The sequence below is a fragment of the Vigna unguiculata genome, unplaced genomic scaffold (assembly GCF_004118075.2).
Source record: "Vigna unguiculata cultivar IT97K-499-35 unplaced genomic scaffold, ASM411807v1 contig_414, whole genome shotgun sequence".
Classification (NCBI taxonomy): domain Eukaryota; kingdom Viridiplantae; phylum Streptophyta; class Magnoliopsida; order Fabales; family Fabaceae; genus Vigna; species Vigna unguiculata.
The window spans coordinates 16298-43909 of record NW_021011126.1 but is presented as its reverse complement, the minus strand read 5'-3'; the positions used below and the strand labels follow the sequence as shown (position 1 = coordinate 43909).

The window sequence follows — 27612 nt, the reverse complement described above, 5'->3', positions numbered from 1 at the left end:
GCACCAAAGACACCAAAACCCAATGCAATTCATAATACATCCATATTCTTTATCTATAATTCATCAATCAAGCCATAAAACATAGTGCAAACACAATTGGACCCTCAAGACACAATGGTGAACCATAAACCAAAATAACAGTACCCAAAAACCTCATCTATTCATAAAACTGCATAGCATGACTTTGCCCACAATCTCATCAACCAAATTCTGGACTACATCACATACCACACGAATTTCCTAATCAAACAGAAACCATTGAGGGCAAACACAACAAACATACAATATTGAAATACACATAAATTCAGCACCCCTAACCTGGAATTATTGATCAAAATGAGAAAGACGAAGGACCCTTGATTCACAATTACTTTTGCTTCAGCCCTTGCACCCCCAATTCAACCTCTCACTCTCCAATTTCGCTCTCCTCCCAAGCCAGAACAAACCAAAGTGAAGAAAACCCTTCTTTCTCCCAAATTCTACCTTTTATAGGTCTCCTAAATTGGTCCAAAACTAAACGAAAAATTGGCCTTTTAGTGTGTTTAATTCTCATTTAGGGGTCATTATAGGATGTTTTCCAGCCCCTCTTGGCTTCCTGATAGAGGCCGTACCCCACCAAATTAAAACATATTAAATGCAGTATATGAAAGTGAACCAAGTCGTCTCCCAATGACCAATATTTTCATTCAAAGCGAAATTTCCAGATGAACACAACAATAACACAAGGGGGTTGGCAGACAGATTCAGAATGCTAATCAACAGATTAATTAAATGCTACAGTGATTAAAACCGTATTGACATCCTTGATTTAAACGCAATTTCACTTATGATAGGCCACCAAATTAACACCAACTCTGCGTTATCTCAATCCACTAGATATAATTACTAAGCGAAAATTACAATCTACCTTCATTATGCAATTAAGCAATGCACACATCCTTAAATTCGTGACAGTCAAGCTACATACATTAAGCATGAACATATCTTAACCAAACATATGCAATTACTCTGTAAATTAAGCATTAACAAATCACCACATGCATCCCACGAATTCAGAACAAAAACATGGCAGATTTCACAAAACAAGCACACCTCAAGCTTCATTGCATTTTCATCAAGGAGTCAATACAAGAATTTAGCTAGACATGGAAATGAGCAATTAAAATCTTCAAAACTGGAATCACAAAAACAGAACCAAGAACCCTAACTTATGAAATCTGAAACGCATTTAAGAGCAAAAATAGAGATTTCAAAGCTTAAATGGAATGCAAAACGGTGCTATCATATATAAATGCGAAAACCCCATGAATGGGTATTGTCCAAGTCAATGAAATCACAAAACAAGCTGCCCAATGTAGAAAACGAAATCAAAACGCAAAACCCTCAATGGGTGATGTCAAAAGTGCATAAAACGGTAAAAATGACCCAAAAATGTGAAAAACCGCAAGGGGGGACATCCATGGAAGCTTAGAGCACGAAAAATGGAGTTGGAGAGAATGGAGAAGATGAAGTAGCGGCTGGCCTCCATGCAGACCTAATTTTCGTAGTCATTTCACCCCTGCCACTCATATTTACAAAACTGCCATTACGAGCTGTAGAATTACAAAAATGCCACTTTGTGCCTCAAATGTTGACCCATTGACTTTGCTGACGTGGAAATGACATGGAAATGATGTGGCAATGATGTGGAAAGTCTCTTCAACTAAATATTAATGTCCAAGCTCCAAAATTGCTTCACCCAAATACCTAAAAATAATTAAAAACAAAAATTAGGCCAAATAATGCGAAATTAGTCCAAATTCGGAACAATGGCCCAATAAAGCCCAACAGATGAAAACACTCTAATGATGAACAATTAAGCACTAATCAACTGTCTATGGGTGCACAAGGCTAGTGGAATGGAAGAAAATAATGACTCATCAAAATCGACCACACTTACCCTTTTGCACTCTTGGGCAAATTAAAGAGTAAAGCAAAGCAAGGCCATCACAAACATAACAGAGAGACAAAAAGATACAAAAAAATAGACACATGTCAAATAGACTCGACACAGATAATGGAAACACATCTACACAGAAGGATTCAAGCTGCAAGGTATCCATGAACATCATCCAAGCAATTCAAAACATGTCAAGTACTCAGTTCAGCTCAAGGAGAGAATTGAAAGCGACATAACCTCACGAAATATGCACTGTATCACTCAATCTCTAGGCTACTGTTTACTCTCAAAGCACCCTTGAAAAACAAACATCAAACAGACTTGGCAAGCCTCTAGAACCAACAACCAAACCAGAAACACATGCAGGTCAGATCAGAAGGACTTTTCAAGGTTTTAATAGAGCTGAGGACAAGGTGTGGAACATATGGATAAGTAGCTAAGCAACTAAGGAAATAGAGGAGCAATGGGGAATAAGTCTCAATCAATCATGAAAGTAATCCCAAACACCAACCTTCCAACTTCGGTTCTCACACAATGCTCAAATCCAAACTCCTTTTTATTTCTTTCTTTATTCTCTTTTCTTTCTTTTTGTTTTCTCTCTTTTTTTTCTTTTTCTTTTTCTATAAAAAGAACATGTAGAGAACAACAATTTGAAATCCCACTTTGGTGTACAAATGAGCAATTCCAGAACCAACAACAAGTGCGCGCACAACCACACTTGTTGTGCGCAACCACACTTAATTGAGCACCCATTCTCAAAACAATTCCAAAGCTCCAAAATTTCCTAAGGTAGGAATAATCATGGTTTTTTCAGGCTAAGGGCTTGTAATGAGCTGTAGAACAATGAAAGGTATGCAAGCTCAAAAAGGGGTATCAACGAAAACAGTTGAAGGTAGGCTCATCTGGCTATAGGCTCATAGAACAAAATTGCCTAAATCATATCCCAACATGCATGTGAATCAGAAAAGCATTCAGAAAGAGTCAAGCCAAGGCACTGTGCAAGCATTTAAGAGGCATATATCACACAATCAAAGAACAGAGAGTGGCTCAAATTCTCACACAGGGTAAAATAATGCCAAAGCAACTTGACATGCAAAGAGAAAGCAAGGATATCAGTCCATAGAGTAACCAACAACTCATCCTCCAAGAGTGAAGTGAGTGTTCCAAACAGAAAGCAAAACATAACACTAACTAACACAATTAACAAAAATGAAACAAACAAACTGAAACAACAACAGACAGACAGACCTGGACAAATGCAATAAAAGTAAAGAAGAAGGGGAAAGAAAACTCCCTGAATCATGGTGAACAACAGTGGGGTCAAGCATGGAAGTTTCCTCCACAACAGTATCCACCAAGGCAGGATTGCTGAGGAATGGCTTCAGACGATGCCCATTCACTTTGAAACTTTATCAGTGGACTGGCTTTTGATTTCAACTGCACCATAAGGATAAACATTAGTAACAACAAAAGGACCATCCACTTTGATCGCAACTTACCCCCCATGAGTCCAAGTTTGAAGTTATACAGTAAAACTTGCTGACCAACAACAAACTCCTTTCTAGCTATGGAGCTATCATGGAATTTGTTGGTCTTCTCCTTGTAGACATAGAGTTCTGATATGCCTCCAAACGGATCTCATCTAACTCGTTCAACTGCAGCTTCCTTTCCTTCCCAGCTTGATCAAGAGATAAGTTGCATGACTGACAGCCCAGTATGCTCGATGCTCTATCTCCACTGGAAGGTGGCATGGCTTACCAAAGACAATCCGATAAGGAGACATCCCTATAGGTGCCTTGTAAGCAGTCCTGTGAGCCCATAGAGCGTCCTCAAGTCTATTGCTCCAATCCTTCTTGTTGGGCTGCACAATCTTCTCCAAGATCCTCTTGATTTCTCTGTTTGAGATCTCGGCTTGCCCATTAGTTTGGGGGTGATATGGTGTAGAAAGTTTGTGCACGACCCCATACTTTTGAAGCAAAACCCCCATGGATCTGTTGCAAAAATGGGTGCCCTGGTCACTAACAATAGCTCGAGGAACTCCAAACTTGCAAAATATGTGAGACCTAACAAAGTCCACAACAACTTGAGCATCATTAGTTCTAGTGGCTTTGGCTTCCACCCATTTTGAAACATAATCAACAACAAGCAAGATGTAAGTGAAACCAAAAGAGACAGGGAAAGGGCCCATGAAATCTATACCCTAGACATCAAACACCTCGCAAAATAGCATGGGTTGTTGAGGCATCTGTTGTCTCCAAGAAATGGCTCCTCCTTCTCGTTGGCATTCCTCACATGTGCTACAAAGCCTCCATGCATCTTTGAAGATGGTGGGCCAATAAAATCCGCAATCTATCACCTTACGAGCTGTCCTTTGTGTGCCAAGGTGACACCAGGTGCAGATGAATGACAAAATTTGAGGACCAAGTCAATCTCATGGTCTGAAATGCATCTCCTGGTAACCTGATCACTGCACATTTTCCACAGATAGGGGTCATCCCAAATGTAATACCTAGCATTGCTCTTGAATTTATCACATTGAGCTCTGGATGCTAGGGGAGGAAAACAGATGCAGCAAGATAATTAACAATGTTAGCAAACCAAGGTGAGGAAGAAGTAGAGAGTGTCAACAAACTTTCATCGGGAAAGTCATCCCGGATTGGTGAAGCATCATCAGTAGACCTCTCAATCTTGCTTAGGTGGTCTGCAACCAGGTTTTGTGCTTCGCTCCTATCACGGATCTCCAAATCGAATTCTTGGAGTCAGAGCATCTATTTTATCAGCCGAGGTTTTGATTATGCCTTCTTCAACAGGTACTTAAGAGCTGTATGGTCAGTAAACACAACAACAGGAGAACCAAGCAGATAAGATCAAAACTTTTCAAGTGCAAAAACTACCGCAAGGAGCTCTTTTCTGTTGTGGTGTAATTTGATTGGGCAACATCTAATGTCCTGGAGGCGTAGTAGATTACCCTCGGCTGCTTATCAATCTTTTGAGCTAGAACAACCCCTAATGCATAGTTGGATGCATCACACATAAGCTCAAATGGGGTTGTCCAGTTGGGCGCCTGAATGATTGAAGTTGTGGTCAGGGCCTTCTTGAGGCAATCAAAAGCCTCTTTGCATCCTTCATCAAAGATGAAGTCAACATTCTTTTGCAGTAGGTTGGACAGTGGGAGGGCCTTCTTACTGAAGTCTTGAATCAAGCGCCTGTAAAACCCTGCATGACCAAGAAAAGAACGAACCTCTCGCACAGAAGAGGGGTAAGGCAATTGTGAAATAATTGAGATCTTGGCAGGGTCAACTTCAATGCCCTTTTTTGCAATTATATGCCCCAATACTATGCCTTGTTCTACCATGAAATGACATTTCTCAAATTGAGAACAAGGTTAGATTGGACGCACATGTTTAAAACTCTGTCCAAACTATCCAAACATGCATCAAATGAGGACCCATATATAGTAAAGTCGTCCATAAACACCTCTATGCATTTTTCAAGAAAATCACTAAAAATGCTAAGCATGCACCTCTGGAATGTGCCAAGGGCATTGTATAGGCCAAACGGCATCCTCCTATAGGCAAAAGTACCAAAGGGGCAGGTGAATGTGGTTTTCTCTTGGTCCTTAGGTGCAATGTGAATTTGAAAATAACCAGAAAACCCATCAAGAAAGCAATAGTGAGACTTACCTGCCAAGCGCTCAAGCATATGATCAATAAAAGGCAGGGGGAAGTGGTCTTTTCTGGTTTCTTGATTTAGCCTTCTATAGTCAATGCAAACTCTCCAACTGTTTTGCACTCTTGTTGGAATCAGCTCCTCTTTTTCATTCTTGACTACAGTGAGGCCTGTCTTCTTTGGAACAACATGGATGGGGCTGACCCACTGACTGTCAGAAATGGGGTAGATGATCCCAGCTTGTAGAAGCTTGATCACCTCCTTCTTTACAACATCCGAGATGACAGGGTTGAGTCGCCTCTATGGCTGTCTCACTGGCTTTGCTCCATCTTCCAACAATATCATGTGCATGCATGTTGATGGACTAATACCAGGGATGTCAGCCAATGTCCATCCAATTGCCTTCTTATGCTTTTTAAGAACGTGCAACAACCTCTGCTCTTGTTCAACAGTGAGGGAGGTGGAAATGATGACAAGCAATTTGTCCTCCTCCTCTAAGTACACATACTTAAGGTTGTCTGGCAGTGGTTTCAACTCTGGAGTACTAGATGCTGGCTGAATTTCAGGAACCAGAGGGGAGGGAGAAATGGGTTCCATAGCTTGTACTTGAGCATAACAATCAGATGCATATGTACTTCCTGCAACATGGTTAGTGCAACCTGATTGTATAACATCAAAGTCAATAGGTACAACATCCAAGAGTCAAACTCAATAGATTCAACATTATCCATATCATATTCAGCATCATCAGAATCAGAATCAGAATTAGAATCAAGAACATCAATGCATGCAAATTTAGATAACTCAGACACAGATGAATGTTTTAATGCATGCAAAGAGTGGAAATCAGAAATCAATCCATCAATAGCATCATCAATAATATCCACGTGAAAAACAGAATGATCCTCAGAAGGATGTTTCATGGCATCCAGAATGTTAAATCACACAACAATATCATCAAACTCCATGGACAAAGTACCTGCATGGACATCAATTTTGGTTCGTGCAGTTTTCAAAAATGGTCTGCCTAAATGATTGGTGCAGAACCATGTGAAAATCCCTCTTCCATATCAAGAATGTAAAAATTAGCAGGGAAAATCAATTCACCAACACGAACCAAAACATCATCAACCAAACCTGTGGGGTGGGCAACACTTCTATTTGCCAACTGAATCACCACACCCGTAGGTTGCAGGGGTCTAAGAGAAAGAGATTTAAAAATAGACAGAGGCATTACATTTATTGAAGCACCAAGATCAAGCATTGCATTTTCCAATTTATTGTTACTTATGATGCAGGGTACACAAAATGTACTTGGGTCCTTGCACTTCTTAGGAATCTGAGGAACATATTTACCTATCAATTCTGACAAATTTTTGCCCATGCTGATCTTTTTGTTTCCCTTTAGCCTCCTCTTGTGCGTGCATAGCTCCTTCAAGAACTTTGCATATCTGGGAATCTGTTTAATGGCATCCAACAAAGGTATGTTCACCTCCACCTTCCTAAATGTTTCTAAGATCTCCTTGTCAACCTCTTCCATCTTTTTGCTTGGAATGTCTCTTGGAGGGAAAGGAAGAGGTATGGAAGGTGCAACAATAGAGGTGGAAGGCGTAGAAGTCACACCAGATGTGGAAGGACCAGCTGCATGAGCATCACGCTTTCTCTGAAGTGTGGCAAGGTCGACTTCCTTTGAAGGTGTAGGCTCGAGAGTGGGAACTTCAATGTTCTTCCCAGATCTCAATGTAATGGCACTTACATTCCTCGAATTTTCCACCGTTTGTGATAGAAGCTTGTCAGATTTCTTAGCCTGTGCCTGGTTTAGCTGAGTGGCCATCTACCCCATTTGATTTGTCAAACTCTGGATTGAGGCTCTAGTCTCCGGCTGGAATTGCATATTTTGAAGGGTCATCATCCTGACTAACTCCTCCAATGAAGTAGAAGAAGAAGGTGTAGGTGCTACAGCAGGAGGAGCTGGTGTGGGTACAGGTGGAACCGGAGCAGCTTGTGCAGGTGCAACTCTTTGTTGTGGAGGTGGCTGCACATTTTGAAATTGTTGGGGCTGCTGGTTACCCTGGTTTCCCCATCTCAAATTAAGGTGATTTCTCCATTTTGGATTATATCTGTTTGTTGACAAATCATGGTTCTGTTGTTGATGTTGGGGCCTACTGTTGTTGAAAATATTTGCTGCATAGGCCTGAGGTGTATCCATTGGTGTAGAAGAAGAAGAAGCAGCCTGTTGTTGCAATGCTGGGCAAGAGTCTGTAAAATGATCAACAAATGTACAAAGGCCACAAACTCTTGCAACTGGAGCTCTCTGATTGGAAGCAAGTTGATTGACCAGTGTGGTAAGAGCATCAATCTTACTTTCTAATTTCTTCGTGTACTCGGCTGCCCCTACATCATGAACACCTCTAACAACTATGGCATCACTCCTTGTGCCAAATTGTTGAGAATTTGAAGCCATGTTCTCTATTACTTGTCTGGCTGTAGCTGGGGTTATGTTACCAAGGGCACCACCACTTGCGGCATCAATCATATTTCGATCCATGTGGTGCAGACCTTCACAAAAATACTGCAGAAGGAGATGTTCAGAGATCTGATAGTGTGGACAGCTCGAACAGAGATTCTTGAACCTCTCCCAGTACTCATAAAGGGTTTCCCTAGATTGCTGCTTGATGCCAGAAATCTCCTTCCTTATGGTTGTTGTCCTTGAAGCAGGAAAGAACTAGGCAAGGAACAATCTCTTCAGGTCATCCCAGCTTGTGATGGACCTGGGTGCTAGGTAGTACAACCAGTCTTTCGCATTACCCTCCAAAGAATGAGGGAAAGCCTTCAAGTATACATGGTCCTCTTGTACATCTGCAGGCTTAATGGTGGAACAGACGACATGAAACTGCTTCAAGTGTTTGCACGGGTCCTCACCTGCAAGGCCATGAAACTTTGGCAACAAGTGTATTAAACCAGTTTTTAGCACAAATGGAACTTCCTCCTCAGGGTATTGAATGCATAAACTATCATAAGTGAACTCTGGTGTAGTGAGCTCACTCATGGTTCTCTCATGAGGTGGAGGAGGTTGAGCCATGTTATCAATATGAAAATCAAAATGCTCAGAATAAACAGTATGCTTAGAATGCAAGGAATGAGAAGTGTCAGGAGTATGACGAGAATCAGAAGAGTCAGGAAAAGTCACTGAATATTGAGCATGCAAAGACGGATTCCTAAGATGCCTACTTCCTTTGTGGAATGTCCTATCAATCTCTGGGTCAAATGGTTGTAATTCACTTGGGTTTCCCCTAGTCATGCACCAAAAAGCATTAATTGTAGTGATATTGGCATAACATAGGGTATAACTACAAGTATACTCAAACGAACTCCAAATGACTTGAAATTTGGTAGGCTATTCCCTTGAGTGGTCAAACAGAAGCACAAAAAAATCAGATCAAAACTCAAAGCACAAGTATTTTTGACAATTTTTCAAAAGTGGAAAAAATGAAGAAAAATCACAAAAAACATTGCTGAAATGTAGAAAATGGCATTTTCAAGTTTGCAAACCGGCATAGCCGGTTCCGACAAGGTAGGAAATCAAATTCCACCCCAAATGCATATAAAATACTATTGATTCTGATAACCAGAGCAAAAGTTATGGTCCTTTGAAGTTTCACTAAAAATCAGTCCAAATATTTTTTAATCTCTTAATTCAGACAATACCAACTGCTCCAGCTATTTTTCCTATTAAGTTCAATGTCTTAAAAGTGGGGGGAAAAATTTCAAGTCAAAATAAGCACCGTAGCTACCAGAACAAAATTCCAGAAGTTAAATGTCAGATTCAGACACTATTCATACACTATTCACTACTACAAATGACAATATTCATGCGCGCCGCGATACTATTCACTGCACTACACAGAAACACACAGGAATGGAAACAGACACTGAACTTAACACAAAATTAACATCATGATGAACATATACCAACTCAACCACACTTGAACTACACACACACCAAAACACATAACACAAACACACTGAAAATTTTACTTTGAACCAAACGATTGGTCCCCGGCAACGGCGCCAAATTTGATAAAGGTCGTACCCCACCAAATTAAAACATATTAAATGCAGTATATGAAAGTGAACCAAGTCGTCTCCCAATGACCAATATTTTCATTCAAAGAGAAATTTCCAGATGAACACAACAATAACACAATGGGGGGGGGGTTGGCAGACAGATTCAGAATGTTAATCAACAGATTAAATTAAATGCTACAGTGATTAAAACCGTATTGACATCCTTGATTTAAACGCAATTTCACTTATCATAGGCCACCAAATTAACACCAACTCTGCCTTATCTCAATCCACTAGATAATAATTTACTAAGCGAAAATTACAATCTACCTTCATTATGCAATTAAGCAATGCACACATCCTTAATTTCGTGACAACCAAGCTACATACATTAAGCATGAGCTTATCTTAACCAAAACATATGCAATTACTCTATAAATTAAGCATTAACAGATTCACCACATGCATCCCACGAATTTAGAACGAAAATATGGCAGATTTCACAAAACAAGCACAACCTCAAAGCTTCATTGCATTTTTCATCAAGGAGTCAATACAAGAATTTAGCTAGACATGGAAATGAGCAATTAAAATCTTCAAAACTGGAATCACAAAAACAGAACCAAGAACCCTAACTTATGAAATCTGAAAACGCAATTTAAGAGCAAAAATAGAGATTTCAAAGCTTAAATGGAATGCAAAACGGTGTTATCATATATAAATGCGAACACCCCATGAATGGGTATTGTTCCAAGTCAATGAAATCACAAAACAAGCTGCCCAATATAGAAAACGAAATAAAAACGCAAAACCCTCAATGGGTGCTATTTTTTGTGAAATTAGTCCAAATTCGGAACAGTGACCCAATAAAGCCCAACAGATGAAAAACACTCTAATGATGAACAATTAAGCACTAATCAACTGTCTAATGGGTGCACAAAGGCTAGTGGAATGGAAGAAAATAATGACTCATCACTTCCCCTTCTAGGTTTTCTTTTGCCCTCTCATATTCCCTCCAAAACTACACTTAAAACAATAAAGTTCTAGTTTCTTTCCCAACCAAGTTTAAACCCGTGACCCTCCACTCATAGAGCCAAAGCATAACCACTATGCCAATTCATATTTTGTGATACACTCCAATCAGTATAAGGTTACATTATCAATTCCATACTCATACATATTATTAAAAATTAATAGTAAAACAACCACACATAATTGGCATACATAGGACTTGAACCCAAGTCCTCTCACACAACCAAAGTACTCTCAACCACTTGAGCTAGTACTTTTTCACATCACATCAAACAATAATTAATGTCATAAAGGCTCTTTCTACTCGCATTTATTAATTATTTATTTATTTAATTAATTACTTTTCACGGGTCTTACATTACCCCCACCTTTAAAAGTTTTCATCCTCGAAAATAGGACTTACCAGCAAATAGGTGAGGATAAGACTTCCTCATGAGATCCTGCATCTCCCAAGTCATCTCCTGGGTTGCCTCATTCTAGAGAATCTTCACCGTCCGAATCTCCTTCCCTCTGAGTTGTTTGACTTCAGAATCTAGAATTATCACCGGTCCAACTCCCAACGTCAGATTCTCACGCACCTGGACATCATCTTGCTCCAGCACATAAGTAGGATCCGCCACGTACTTCCTCAGTTGTGATACGTGGAAGACATTGTGCAGGTTTGCCAAGTGAGGTGGTGATGAAGGATTGACCCCAACCAAGGATGGAGGCACATGCTTAAGAAGACTAAGCATGTTTAGAAAGGAAGTTCATTAATCCTTCATCCCTCTCATTTGTGTTTGTTATTTTTGATTCCTTAAGTTGACTTAGTTGAATCAACTTTAGTTGACTTGTTGACCTTTGACTAGGTTTGACTTGTTGACTATAGTTGACTTGACTTAAGCCAACATGCTAATCTATGTTTATTTGCTTTGTAGGTTAATTAGGAGTAAGAAAGCAATGCTAGGTGGTGCATGGTGATTGGGGAGCATAAATGATGTGGAGGAGAGAGTAAAGCAAAGGCATAAAGCATAAAGAAAAAGGCATAAAGGAAGTGTACCTGTGTACCTCTGGTCTCCTTTGTTTTTAGCACACTATGGCCACTTTTTAGAGACATATGAGACACATTCTTGGTCTCCTTTTGTGCTAGAACGAAATTAGCCTTGCACACACCATAATTAGCTCTTTTGTCTCTCATTTTTGTAACCTTATTTGACCTAGTTTCTAGAAGCTAGGGTTAGGTTTTTGTAGAGACATCCTTAGGTATCTTTTATTTGCTTAGAGGCCCCTAAACTCTTCTATATAAGGGGTGCTCCTAGACATATAAAAGAGTTGAACATTTTGAAGTAAAAACACTCTTGTGTCTCAACCATTTGTGAGAGTTTCCTCCCTAGGGAGTGAATACTTTTAAGCCTTATCTTGCATAGCAAGTGGCGGCACACATCCACTCATCTTCAAGGTTGCCATGGCTTCTAGCCTAGCCTTGTAGTGGTGTGCTTCTCACATTTTTACCATTTCTTTCCTTTCTATTTTATGTTTACTTCTTCCTTTAATTGTTCTTGGTTTTCTATGGTTTATATGCTTTCCATTTCCTTGTTGTATTGAATCAATCCATCATTTTCTTCTCTTGAGCTTTGTGAAAGGAACCTTCACATCTAGATAGCTTGCTATCTTAATGTCCAGTGGGGATTTCACTTAGCTTTCTTAATCAACTCACACCATATTCAGTAATCTTAAAAAGGAACAAGATAATGCTTCATCATTTGGTATCTAGAGCCTAGGTTATCTTGAATATGGTGTTTTTCATGTGCTAACCTTGTTTTGTTGTAGCTATCTTGGTATGGTTCAAATCCACTTCCATGACACACAAAAACAGTGCTGGCAGAAAACGTGACGATTTTAAAACATTAAACTACACCAGCTCAGCGGTCCAAAAATTACGTTTTTAGTGTCAAAAGAAAGCTCTTTGAGTATAGTTTCCAGAAAAAAAAGAACCAATGCATTTGGAGTTCTGTGGAGAAAGTTATGATCAAATTAGTGAGCAAAGGTCAGATCTGCCAAGAATACGTGAATCAACGTTTTCAGGTTCTTTTGTGGCAATTTGGCTACGGTTTTTGCACCTCTTTAAGCTCCTAAATGTGGTTGGATAACATGTCTTTGGATGCTTAGTCTTTGAGCCTCAAATCCATGAGTTTAAATGCATGATAGCTACATGTTTGTGTCTTTGTGTATGTCATGTTGAGTCTTTAAATGTGTCTAACTTTTGCTTGAGTCTCTTGTCATATGCTTCTTTGAGTTTTCTTGTTCTTGTTTCTAAGTTTTTGAACTATTGCATGAGATCTATGCCTTGTGTTGTTGTATGCTCCTTGAAATTGATTTTGACCTAATTTTAAGGAACTAAGTGTTCAAGACACCCTAAAACATCCTTCTCATCATTTTAAGTACCTAGTTTTGAAAAGAAGAAGTGTTTTCAAGACCAAAAACAGTTTGGCCAAGAGCTTTTACAATGCTTGGTGAATCCATTTGGCCATTTTTACTAGGTGTTATGCTACCAAATTTTATACTTGGATTTTGGGTGATATTGGCAAATTAGTTCCATGTTTTGACTTGGTTATGATCTTTCATGGTGTATGCATGATTTGAGGTATAATCTTGGCTTGTTCAAATTCTTTCCATAGAGTCCTTAAATGTGCTTTTTCTTGTTTTAGTCTTGTTAAAATTTTTGTCTCAAACTTTTTTTCTTTAGAGTTTAGCTTTCCTTGTTTTGGTGCTTTTCTTGCTTGTCACTAGGTGTTCTTTGTTTTGTCTTAGTAGTTTTCTTTTCTTGAAACTCTTGGGATGTTGTGGCCGAATCACTTGTCTTGCATTTGAAAGGTTTTGAACAAGTTTTTAAAAGTGTTTGCTTCACTCCTTTGGAGGAGCTTTGAGTGTAGCCTTGCCTTGTTACTTTGGGAGAGTGATCTAAACACTTGGGTTACATTTTGGGTTGGATTTGGTCTCGATTTTCATATTGTCTAACCTCTAATCCATTTATTTTGTCTTGCATTTGAGTGTTTTTGTTGTAGGAATCATGACAAGTTCATCAAATGCACCTACACCAAACAAAAACAATACATTGATGAGATTGCTTCGGGATTTGGAGTTGTCTAGGAAGGAGGCCTTTGAACAATTAAGAAAAGACAAGGAGCAAAGTGACCTAAGAATCCAAGAGCACATTCAAAGGCTTGAAGCTAAAGAGCAAGAAAGAGAGGCTAGGAAAAGAGGGCATTCTAGTCGCAACCGATCACAAGAGAAGCAAACTCCAAAGATTCCTAACTTCTATGGTGGAAGTGATCCCAAAATCTTCCTTGATTGGGAAGCTAAAGTTGATCAAATTTTCATTGAAAATCATGTAAAGGATCAAGCACAAGTTGATCTAGTAGTTTTAGGATTTTTGGAGTATGCCAATACTTGGTGGCATAAAGTTTGTAAGAATTATGACCAAGGGCCACCCGTGGCTTCTTGGATGGACATTAAAACTTTTATGCACGCTAGATTTGTTCCTCCCTCCTATAGGAAGGAACTTCTTTTGAAGCTCCAAAGGCTTCACCAAGGTTCTATGAGTGTGAGTGAATAGTTTAAAGAATTAGAGTCTCAAATGCGTAAGGTTGAAATAAAAGAAACTAACAAAGACAAAATAAAAAGATTTGTGAGTGGTCTTAGGAGAGACATACAAGACCAAGTAGAGTTGTATGAGTACTCCACTCTTGAAAATGTTTTCACACTTGCCCTTGGGATTGAAATTCAATTGAAAAGAAAAAGAAGGGTAAGGAAGAGTTACTCACCCAACCACTACTTTAGTCACTCATGGAAGGGAAATGATTAAAATGAAACATGATAAGTTCCCTTCTAACTCTCATCAAGAACCACCAAGTAAAAGTAAGTCACCAAGTGATCACATCACCATTCTACTTCTCCAAGATCAAGTTCTATTAAATGTTTTAAATGTTTGGGTTATAATCACATTGCTTTAAATTGCCCAACCAAGAGGACCATGATCTTAAAGAAGAGTAATGATGTTGAAAGTGAACACTTATCTCCCCATTCTCTTTCAAAAAAATCTTCTTCCTCTAGTAAAACTAAAATTTTTGAGAAAGACCCTATGTTATTAAGGCGCATGATAGGTCAAGATCAAAGTGAGCTTGAGCCAACTCAAAGAGAAAACATTTTTCAATCTAGATGCAAAATTAACAAATGGATTTGCTCTCTAAGTATTGATGGAGGAAGTAGTACCAATGTAGCTAGCACAAGGTTGGTGGAAAAGCTTAGCTTAGAGACCATTCCTCATGCTAAGCCCTACAAGCTTGCTTGGATAAGTAAAGAGGGAGAAATAGATGTCAATAAACAAGTCCTAATTAACTTCTCTATAGGAAGCTACAAAGATGAGGTGCTATGTGATGTTGTTCCCATGGAAGTCACACATATCTTACTAGGTAGGCCATGGCAATTTGATAAACAAACTTTACATGATGGTCATACCAACCAATACATTTTCTTCATAAATGGGAAAAAGACCACTTTACAACCTCTATCACCTCAAGAAGTTAATAAGGATAGAAATATAATAAGAAAAGACAAAGAAGAAAAAGAAAAGGGGCAAGCTTTCACTAAGGTGTTACTTGCCTACAAAAAAATTCTTCCAAAGAAAGATGTGCATCACTCTTCTTTCTCTTCCCAAGCCAAAAAGGAAGGCCCAAAGCACAAGCAAGAGAGGAAGAGTACTCTATAAAATAAAGATGGCCTAACCAAAGCTAAGGGTAATATCCTTAGAAAGGATGGAACTAGAGCTCAAAAAAGGGAGGCACAAATCCTCCCCCAAATCAAGTCAAGCTCCATCTACAAAGGCTTAAAGAATTTGTGGTCAAATTCTCTCCAAGGAAGGGAGGATGATCAAGGATTGACCCCAACCAAGGATGGAGGCACATGCTTAAGAAGACTAAGCATGTTTAGAAAGGAAGTTCATTAACTCTTCATCCCTTTCATTTGTGTTTGTTATTTTTGATTCCCTAAGTTGACTTAGTTGAATCAACTTTAGTTGACTTGTTTACCTTTGACTAGGTTTGACTTGTTGACTATAGTTGACTTGACTTAAGCCAACATGCTAATCTATGTTTATTTGCTTTGTGGGTTAATTAGGAGTAAGAAAGCAATGCTAGGTGGCGCATGGTGATTGGGGAGCATAAATGATGTGGAGGAGAGAGTAAAGCAAAGGCATAAAGCATAAAGAAAAAGGCATAAAGCAAGTGTACCTGTGTACCTTTGGTCTCCTTTGTTTTTAGCACACTATGGCCACTTTTTAGAGACATATGAGACACATTCTTGGTCTCCTTTTATGCTAGAACGAAATTAGCCTTGCACACACCATAGTTAGCTCTTTTGTCTCTCACTTTTGTAACCTTATTTGACCTAGTTTTTAGAAGCTAGAGTTAGGTTTTTGTAGAGACATCCTTAGGTATCTTTTATTTGCTTAGAGGCCCCTAAACTCTTATATATAAGGGGTGCTCCTAGACATGTAAAAGGGTTGAACATTTTGAAGTAAAAACACTCTTGTGTCTCAACCATTTGTGAGAGTTTCCTCCCTAGGGAGTGAATACTTTTAAGCCTTATCTTGCATAGCAAGTGGTGGCACACATCCACTCATTTTCAAGGTTGCCATGACTTCTAGCCTAGCCTTGTAGTGGCGTGCTTCTCACATTTTTACCATTTCTTTCCTTTCCATTTTATTTTTACTTCTTCCTTTAATTGTTCTTGGTTTTCTATGGTTTATGTGCTTTCCATTTCCTTGTTGTTTTGAATCAATCCATCATCTTCTTCTCTTGAGCTTTGTGAAAGGAACCTTCACATCTAGATAGCTTGATATCTTAATGTCCAGTGGGGATTTCACTTAGCTTTCTTAATCAACTCACACCATATTCAGTAATCTTAAAAAGGAACAAGATAATCCTTCATCAGGTGGCAATGCAATCTCGTACGCCACCGGTCCGATTTGCCTCGTAATCAGATACGGACCGATGAATTGAGGAGTCAACTTCCTCGACTTCAACGCTCTCCCAATACCTGTTGTAGGTGTAACTCTGAGAAACACGTGGTCACCAGCCTCAAACTCAAGGGGCCTTCTCCTCTTATCTACGTAGGATTTCTACCGACTTTGAGTTGCACGCTTCTAATCCTGTATTAACCTTACTTTCTCAGTAGTCTGTTGTAAGAATTCTAGACCAAGTACCACAATCTCTCCATCCTGCTGTCAACACAAAGGTGTCCAACATCTCCTGCCATACAAGGCCTCAAAAGGTGCCATCCCAATGCTAGAATGGTAGCTATTATTATAAGTGAACTCCACCAGCGGTAGCACTTCACTCCACGTCCCGACATCTCCTGTCATACTCTCCATCCTGCTGCCAACACAAAGGTGTCCGACATCTCCTGCCATACAAGGCCTCATAAGGTGTCATCCCAATGCTGGAATGATAGCTATTATTATATGTGAAATCCACCAGTGGTAGCACATCACTCCACGTCCTGAGGTGATCCAGGACACATGTTCTCAGTAAGTCCTCCAGAGACTGTCTGGTTTTCTCAGACTGGCCATCAATCTAAGGATGATATGCCGAACTCATTCTCAATTGAGTGCCCAAGGTGTTCTGCAATGACTGCCAGAATCTCGAGGTGAACCTCGGATCCCTATCTGAGATGATACTCGTAGGCACACCATGCAACCTGACTATCTCCCTGACATACAGCTCTGCCAATTTATCTAGGGACATCTTCTAATTGATTGGCAAGAAGTGGGCACACTTTGTCAATCTATCCACTATTACCCAAATAGAATCATGCCCCCTCACCGACCTTGGCAGGTGTGTAACAAAGTCCATGAAAATGCTGTCCCATTTCCACTGTGGTATTTCAAGAGGCTCCAACGTACCACCTGGCCTCTGATGCTCGATCTTCGCTTTTTGGCACACTAAACAAGATGCTACATAATCTGCCACATCAGTTTTCATGCCAATCCACCAGAAAGTCGCCTTCAAGTACTTGTACATCTTAGTCATACCTAGATGTATGCTAAGATGACTCTTATGCCCTTCATCAAAGAGCATCTTCCTGAATACCCGACTGCTGGGTACACATACCCTCTCTCTGAAGCGTAGGATACCATCTTTGCTCATCCTGAAGTCCTTTCTCATCTTTTATTACTTCAATAATAACTCAAAATCCAAGAACATAATTACTCTTATAATTATCAAATAGTTCAGTATTACCAATAATTACAAATTATTTGAAATCTTAACGACAATGTAAAAACTCTGAGAGAAACTCCCCAAGACTAGCCCCGCTCCGGCTCTACGTCTCACCAGACCCACCTGCAACACCATTTGCTCATGTATACCGCGTATACGATCATCGCCAAACACAAGCAGATAAGGTGAGCTTAACAGATAAAACATATACAATTATATATACCCATATACAACATATCAATATAAACAACACAATCATTCCAAAGGATTTCCTTTCCTTTGATTCATACCACCTGGCCACAACCAAGTTATTCATGTTCTACATCTTCTAGTGATTACTTCTAGGTGACTTGCTGCCATACCTATCGGCCACAACCGATAGAGCACGTGCGAGAAACCATGTTACGGATCATAAACCGTAACGCCAGGTGGAGTTCCCAAATACGAACATAGTTCGCAACGTCCCAAGACTACCAAACTCATCAGTCAACTACTTAGAAGGGCAATCTATCTGGACCTATCCGTACTGGCCACAACCAGCACACTCACACTGGTAACACTCGCCAACCCGAGCCACAACTCAAAAGTTCCTCGTGTTCATCCGCTATCCTGAGCCACAACTCAAGAGATGTTATTCTGAGCCACAACTCAAGGAATACCACGTGCTTTAACCCTTATCCCGAGCCACAACTCAAGGGATACGTTCCGAGCCACAACTCAAGGAACACCAGCAATCCCACCTTTGAAGCATCACGCCCACAGAATCAAGAACACCAATACTGCTGCAGTAAAATCGCCTGGCGGGGGACACGTACTGCCAGGCACAGCCGCTTCCAGATCGCTTGGCGGGGGACACGTACCGCCAAGCGCTAAGTGCCTTAGTCTAGACTACCCCTAATGAAAGGCATTGCATTCTATAATGTTCCAGGCCTTATAACACCTCACATGTGCATTCAATCCCCTAGTCATATAGACCATCCCAAGCATGCTCAAACAAAATATAAGGAGTAGCACTCTAACAATTTTAAGCACATGATCTTATGCACCAATGCAATTTAATATTGACACCCATGCCTTCACCAAACCAATTCTCCACATGTGACTAACCCAAAGGAACATTCAAATTGATAATGACTTACCACATAACTCAATCATGCTTCATTAGAAGTTACTTGAACTTACCAAGAGCTTATTCATGTATTTTACAAACTCCAAAATCATCAATATTAAGTAATGTATATCTCTAGCTACTGACCTCCAAATCCAATCTCCACCGTTCAAAATTAAGAACCACATGTTATGGACCACCTATCAAAATTTCACCTAAATCAGACAGTTAACGAACTGGGAAATGCAGTTTTACAAAAACTGCGCAAACCAGAAAAAAGTGGTGGCGCCTAGCGCCCAGAAGTGGAAGGTGGCGCCTGGCGGAACTGTACTACCGCCGGGCGGTCCCTGTTCTGCGAAAAGTACGAAAAACAGCGTTTTTCGTGAACCAGAGCACCCCTCACATCTCTGATATGGAGCCTGGAGTAACCAATGTGCCGCCAGGCGGTTCCTGTTGTTCCAGGAACCCCAACCTTCTTCTCTACACCTGCGAGCTTTAACCAATCCCCAACTACTTTGTTTTCCATTGATTTTTCAATTCAAAGGCTACACTGACAGGTTTAAGATCATGGTTCGTTCCTATGGCTCCCACTATATGAAAACTCGTTACATTATTTCATTTAATTCAATTTTCGTCCAATTTGACCATCACTCACATGTAATTCAATTATGTATGATGCCCAAACACTCAAAACCAATAAGGACTTCCCATTTCCTTAATCAGAATCACTCAAGCACACGTAAAAATATCAAAATCAAATTAACAGGTTCACGTCGCTTGGCGGGTGTTCATCACCGCCAGGCAGTTCATCACAAAACCCAAAAACTGGGTTGCAGGTTCGTGGCGCCTGGTGGTACAGAGATTCACCGCCAGGCGGTTCCTCAGGGAACCCAGAAACATACTAAACTGGCATGTGCAGCCCGACGACTATGAGCAGCCCGCTAGGCGGTTTCTGGAAAAAATTCCAGAAATTCAGATTTCAATGCATTTTTAATAAAAACCAACATACACATTCTATAATCATACAATTACGCATAAAAACTCATATAGGACATGGTTCAGCTCCCCTAACCTGGATTCTTCGCTTAAAATAGATGGTTCTAGAGTTCTTCCTTGATCACCAATTTCCTCCCTTGGCTCCAACCCAATTTAGCTCCTTTGCTTACTCTCTAATCACTTTGTTTCCTCTGAATTCGTGTTCCTTACAACACTCTAATTTTCCAATCTCAAAAACCCTTCCAATTGGTTTAGTTTGCCTTTTTATTATGGTCCTTAATTGTGGTTAATGTCCAAAAACGAAAATGACATTAAAATGAATGTAATTGCCATTCAAATTCCATTATGAGTTGTTTTTCAGTCACTTTTTGCTAGCTAGGGTTCCTATGCCCCTTCACCAGGAAGCTAAAAATGGTTCTACCAAGGTTTGAACCCATGACCATGCTAGTGCCAACTCAATACATAACCATTTAACCAATTCATGTTTCGTGATGATTAATATAATTCTATGATTATATTATTACTCAACATGATCAAGCATATTATCAAAAATAATAATAATTTAAATAACACACAAATGACATACATAAGACTTGAACCCAAGTCCTCTCACACATTTAAGTACTTTAACCCACTTAAGCTAGTACTTTTCCACGTTATAGCAATCCGCATTAAATGCCTTAAAGGCTCATACTACCCGCATTTATTAAATAATTATTTAATTAATTATTTAAATTTTTCAGGTCTTACATTCCCCCCACCTTAAAGGATTTTCGTCCTCGAAAATTGGACTTACCAGGAAACAAGTGTGGATAGGATTGCCTCGTGAGGTCTTCCATCACTCAAGTCATCCCTTGGGTTGCTTCGTCCCAAAGGACTTTCACAATTTGAATTTCCTTCCCTCTGAGTGACTCTACTTGAGAATCCAAGATTCTTATTGATCCAACTCCCACTAATTGATCCTCACGTACCTGAACGTCGTCCTCCTCTTACACAAGTGTAAGGCTTGCAATGTACTTCCTTAATTGTAAATCCCATATACAAGTTTGCCAAGTGCGGTGGTAAAACGATCTCATAGGCTGTTGGACCTATCTTCCATGTTGTCTACTAAGGTCCAATGAATTTCCGAGTCTACTTCCTTAGTTTGATCGTTCTTCCTGAGAATCGCATTCTCTCCAGCCTAAAACTTCCACGGCCTTCTCCTCATATTTGCATACGACTTTTGTCTGCTCTGTGGCGCATTCATCTAATCTTGGATTAAACGAGATTTCTCCATGGTCTGCTACAACAACTTAGTCTAATAATCGCCAACTCCCAATCCTTCTGGTGTTTACATTGAGTCCTTAACATTATGTCCTTAACATTGTGGTATTAGTCCCAAGAACTCATTCTTGAAGATCCCCTTGCCTAACGCGTTGCTTCTGGGTTCTAACGTCGCTGCTTAGGCTCATCAAACCAACTTAGCTTTCCTTGTCTACCGATATCCTTATGCGTACTCGAATCTTCGATCAAGAGATTTTCTCAAAGGCCCTACCCGACCTTTGCAAAAACAACAAATCAATTTTTTTTTCTTTTGACCTGGATTCTATAGTCAGCCACTACAGATAACATACACATATCACAAAAACGCCAACATAACAAAAAAATAAAATAAAATAGGAGACAACTCCACCTATCACTTTTCTCTCTTTTACCCAAAACCTTTAGAATTAAGAAAGGAAACTATCTCAGATATAGTCATGAGTGTGCACCCTCATCACTCTACCAAGACATTTTCTGTTCTTAATACTTCCAGTTCACAAGTTCCTTTCGTGCGCACCAACACATCGGGAAAGACAAGTAATACCCCTTACCTGCTCGCCAAACCCGGTAAGGGCATTACTTTCCTTAGGTCTTATAAGCAACTACCCTTGCCTGCTCACCAAAACCCAGTAAGAGTACCACTCTTACCTGCTCACCAAAACCCAGTAAGAGCATTGCTTCTACTAAGACCCATAAGCAACAACTCTTGCCTGCTCATCAAAACCAAGCAAGAGTATCACCCTTACCTGCTCACCAAAACCCGGTAAAAGCGTTGCCTACTCTAAGACTCACAAACAACAACCCTTGCCTGCTCATCAAAACCCAGCAAGAGCCCACCTCTTACCTGCTTTTGGCAGCATTACCCACTTTCTTCAACCATGACAGTTCTGTAATTAAGCTTCTCTTTACTATTACTCTAATACTCTACATTCCCCACTCATCCAATTATTCCAATTGCTTTCATCCACTGTTCCGACTACTACTTGGACCCAAACATAACCTATCCAATTTAATTAACCAATTTATACTTTAGCTTTGCCATCCTTAAAGTTACCAGGTTTCTAACCCATCATAGCCTTCCCAACTTATTTTATCAACTCTCTTTCCTTAACATAGCCATCCCTTCACCATGCCAATTACCTATATGTTATACCATCACACAATAGGTACCTGAATGCTCCCCAGGATTTCCAGGCTTCACTATTCTTCTCCAATCCAGTGCCCCTACTAATTCTGCTATGGCGCCTAACGGCAGACCCCGTGCCACCAGGCGGTTCACGTAAAACTGGGTATGAACCCTAGTATCAGCGTGCCTACGAACTCAACACCTACTCCCCCATCCTGATCCTAAACTTTTTCATCTTCCTTATCATACGATCCCCTTTTTCTTAGCACTCTCGTTCTCCCTTTTCCAGTATTATCAGCTACCAATTATCATTAAAACAAGAACCCCAAATGTTCAGCCCTATACGGTATCTCCCACTATTCCATCCAATCTTGCCGTCAATTAAGTAGATTCGTATATTATTTACCATCACAACATCATTTTAACAGGTTCATTTATCTTTCCCCTCGATCAAATTTTCCCTAGAACCCAGAAAAATATAGAAATTGCCCAATATACCTCGCCCCGCTTGGCGGGTATACATCACCGCTGGGCAACTCAACCAGAACCTAGAAACTGGGCTTTCCAACACGCGTCGCCTGGCGGTTGGGAGTTCACCGCCAGGCGGTTTCTCTTTAGAAACCCACAAATGGCAGAAAAAACATGCACCGCCTGGCGGCTATGAACAGCCCGCCAGGCGGTTTCTGGAAAATTTCCAGAAATCCAGAAAACCAATAACAGCATGAAAATAATGCACCCAATTCATATCGCAAGCCATATAAAGCATGTTCATACAAAAAAGACTAACGTGAAAACTTCCCTAACCTGGATTCTTCGCTTAAAATAGATGGTTCTAGAGTTCTTCCTTGATCACCAATTTCCTCCCTTGGCTCCAACCCAATTTAGCTCCTTTGCTTACTTTCTAATCACTTTGTTTCCTCTGAATTCGTGTTCCTTACAACACTATAATTTTCCAGTCTCAAAAACCCTTCCAATTTGTTTAGTTTGCCTTTTTATTATGGTCCTTAATTGTTGTTAATGGCCAAAAACGAAAATGACATTAAAATGAATGTAATTGCCATTCAAATTCCATTATGAGTTGTTTTTCAGTCACTTTTGGCTGCTCTTTGGCTAGCTAGGGTTCCTATGCCCCTCCACCTTCATGCCACAAGAAATTTTGGCAAAAAGGAAGCTTAAAATGGTTCTACCAAAGTTTGAACCCATGACCATGCTAGTGCGAACTCAATACACAACCATTTAACCAATTCATGTTTCATAATGATTAATATAATTCTATGATTATATTATCACTCAACATGATCAGGCATATTATAAAAAATAATAATAATTTAAATAACACAGAAATGGCATACATAGGACTTGAACCTAAGTCCTCTCACACTTTTAAGTACTTTAACCCACTTGAGCTAGTACTTTTCCACGTCATAACAATCCGTATTAAATGACTTAAAGGCTCATACTACTTGCATTTATTAAATAATTATTTAATTAATTATTTAAATTTCTCGGGTCTTACAAGCTCTCTTCCTACTCAGAGCGTCTGCTACGACATTAGCCTTACCAGGTATTCCATCCAGCGCCTCTACCTCATATTGAGCCTACAGTTTGTTTCCCCCACACTTATAAAAAAAAAATGTCCTTCATGGACTTATTTTGGGGAGGAAACGAAAAAAATTTATTACTATTGGCTCAATCTGGCCATATGTCAAAATTTATTTTCTTTAATTTTATAAAGTACAAGTCAGCTTGTACAATTTTATTAAAGAAAACAAAAACACATATTTTTGAAATTTTTTTAATATTTTTAAAATTAAAAACAGAAACAAAAAATAAACAAGCATGCAAATTAACTTTTCTATCAACAATGATTTCAAAAGAATTTGAATCTAAGCTTTTTACCTGTTGTAGCAACCTTTCTTCTTTTTCTGCAGCCATGTCAACAAAGATAACCACTGAAAACTTATTTGCATCATTCACATCAACAAACTTGATGTGTGGAGTGTGTGGCTTCAACTCAACTTGAGCATCATCAGGTGCATTCGGATGGTTAAGCGGATCATCAGTAATCCTCATAATCTCATCTTTTGAGCAAAAATTTTCACCTGGTGTTGTTGACTCTACTACTTCATCATTAACCAAGTCAGTTGCAATAGTAGATGCTTCAGTTACATCTTTGGATACTGTTTTCTCTTCAACTGCACTTGGTTCCTCTATTGTATTGTTCTCACAACTTTGCTCTTGAAAATGATCATTTGTACTCATATCCTCATCAACGGGTACAACTTTATATTCACTTTGAGCATTGTCAACATATCCATCAATAGATATGTTTGTGTGAGAATCTTCAATTTCTTCATCAACTTCAGCAACATCCTTAATATGTCCATCAGTAGACATATTACTATGACAATCATTATATCCATCAGTAGATATATCAATGTGATGTGATTCCGCTATTGATTTTTCAGACTGACTCTGCAAGCTTTGTGTGGCGGCATTCATCATCTCTTTCTGGTCTGTCTGATTCATCTTCATCATTTCAGTCATCATTTTCATCATATCTTCCAAAGTGACCTTTCTCATTGCATCAATCATTAGCTGACTCAAATCTTCAGACATTTGTTCAGCTCTGATGGCCAACTTCAGAAGCACATCTTTGATTTCATGACGAAGTACATTAAAATCTGGATTTTCAGGAAATCTCTGATGGGGTTGAGGGGTCGTATTAACAGTTACAAGTAATTCTATGAAGTTGTTCTTACTTGCATCCCTCAACATATCAGACAATATTTGCTTATTTTCGTACCACTCTTGCTCAATATTTCTGCATCTTTGATCAACTCGCAACCTTTCATCCATGGACTCTAATTTCTCTATAACTTCACCCATTAGTATCATAACTTCTTTGTAGGATGGTCCATTCATTGCTTCAAATTGCTGTGGTGGTACATATTGTTGCTGAAAACTATTTGGAATATATGGTTGCTGAGGTGGACACTCAGAATATGGTTGTTGCTCATATCCCAAAAAAGATGATCTAGGATATAGATCATTAAATTGTCGTAAAGTTAACCCACTTATATCAGGTGCAGAAGTAGGTATGACAATTTGTTGTTGATAATCATATGAGTCGCGTGGTTGCTGTGGATAGTAACCATAATTCACTTGAAAATCACACTGTTGATTATTTTCATATGAAAAACTATTTTGCATTTTTGAAAGAGGTTTTCTGAAAAGAAATAAATTGAAAGCTTGTTGAGTAGACTTCCAGGAAAGAGAGGTGTGTCACAATGGACAACTTAAGTACCTTGTCTTTCCTTAGCCAAAGTGTTTCCCAACTAGTTTCATAAATTTCCCAACAAAAATCCTCAAACAAAAATTATGCCGAAAAAAATAACTAAATAAAATAACTAAAGAAAATAAAAAAAAAATGTTAGAACCAAAATTGAGAAAAAAATGTTAGTGATAAACAAAATAAAAATAAAAATAAAAATAAAAAATAAAATCGAAAGAATAAAAATGAAAATAAGAACTAAAATGACAAAAATTCTAACCGTGTTCCCCGGCAACAGCGCCAAATTTGATAACGCTGTCGTTGACGCGATCAAATTAATACTACTTATCTATAACAACTTCAGTATTGTTAAGAAAGTAGTCAACAAAATAGTAAGGGTAAAGTAACCCAAAGTCGTCTCCCAACGAACACGGAATTGATTTTTAACAAATTAGTTCTTATAAAACTATACAAATGAGTTAGTAAAATAAAATAAAATAAAATATAGGGGATTAAGATAAACAAAGACAGAAATAAAATTTAAAAGATAAAAAGAAATAAAAACAGTAGTAAAGAAAATAGATTGATTCCATTGCTTTTTCAAAATAGATTCATCATCGGTTATCTAAAGATTATTGCTCAATTAATTATTGTTGTAGATTTGCAAATTAATCAATGTAAAGTCTCAATTAATTTGTTGGCGTTCTCACTTTTAACCAAAGTACAGTCTCAATTAAAAGTGAGAACTTTTAGATTATCCATAGTAAATTCAACCAAAGTACAGTCTCAATCAAATTTACTATGCCTAATCATGTCTATTCTTTTATCTCCTCACCAAATAAAAAGCTTAATTAATCAAAGTAAAGTCTCAATTAATTTTCGTTAGAGTAAATACCTTTAATCAAAGTAAAGTCTCAATTATTGGTAAAAACTCATTTAATCACATGAAAGTTTCTAAATAAAATCAAAGTAAAGTCTCAATTAAATTTAAAAACTCTTGAACTCATATGATCAACATGCATATAGATTTAAAATCATTACTTTTTACGAGATTCAAAGATAAAAGACATAGATGAATTAAAACCTCAACAATAATAAAAAGAACAAAGAAATTAATTCATTCTAACCTCAAAATCCACAATGGAATCAACCCAAGAAGTTTAGCAATCCATGGAATACAAAAAGAATAATAGAGAGAAGAAAAGAGAGAGAAAGGAAACGAAATTAGGCACCCCTAAGGGTTCCAAAACTCCGAAGTCCCGAGCTTGTCTTCGGCTTCTCCCTTGGTCTCTTTATATAGGAATTGGACTGGGCTTTTCTGGTGCTAAAATCTCTCAAATATCTTTTAAAATAAAGATAAATATAAATATTTAAAAATATTTAGAGAGATATATACTATTTGACAAATATAGTTGGTTGATAATATCAATATCTAATATAATTAAATTAATTAATTACTTAAAGATATATGATAAATTATCACCAATTAATATTTGAATTAATTTTCCAAATCAACCCTTTGCAATCTCCTCAAATTATCTTCTAAATAATCCAATATCTTCAAGATATATTTGTTTGTTGTGGATCTAAAAAGATTCCAGAAGATCTTGTCATATTTAAAAAGATTTGGTAGTTAATATCTTTTAATATTTTATGATATAATTAAATAAGATAATTATTTAAAAATATCAAATAAAATATCTAAAGATATCTTTTTCCCAAATTATCTCTATCATAAAGATAAAGAAAACCGCAAGGTCCAATTTTTTGTTCCTCTCTTCTTGGTTTAGCCAAACTTCTTCACTTTTTCAAGTTTTTCTTGCCGTCTTCATGCAATGCTTG

General features: G+C 38.6%; 1 non-coding gene across 1 annotated transcript; it reads left to right on the top strand.

The window, feature by feature from the left end:
* Positions 1-8202: 8202 nt before the first annotated feature.
* On the top strand, positions 8203-8309 carry LOC114171918. Its single transcript, XR_003601738.1, has one exon. It is a non-coding gene; the product is annotated as a small nucleolar RNA R71 (small nucleolar RNA).
* Positions 8310-27612: the final 19303 nt, after the last annotated feature.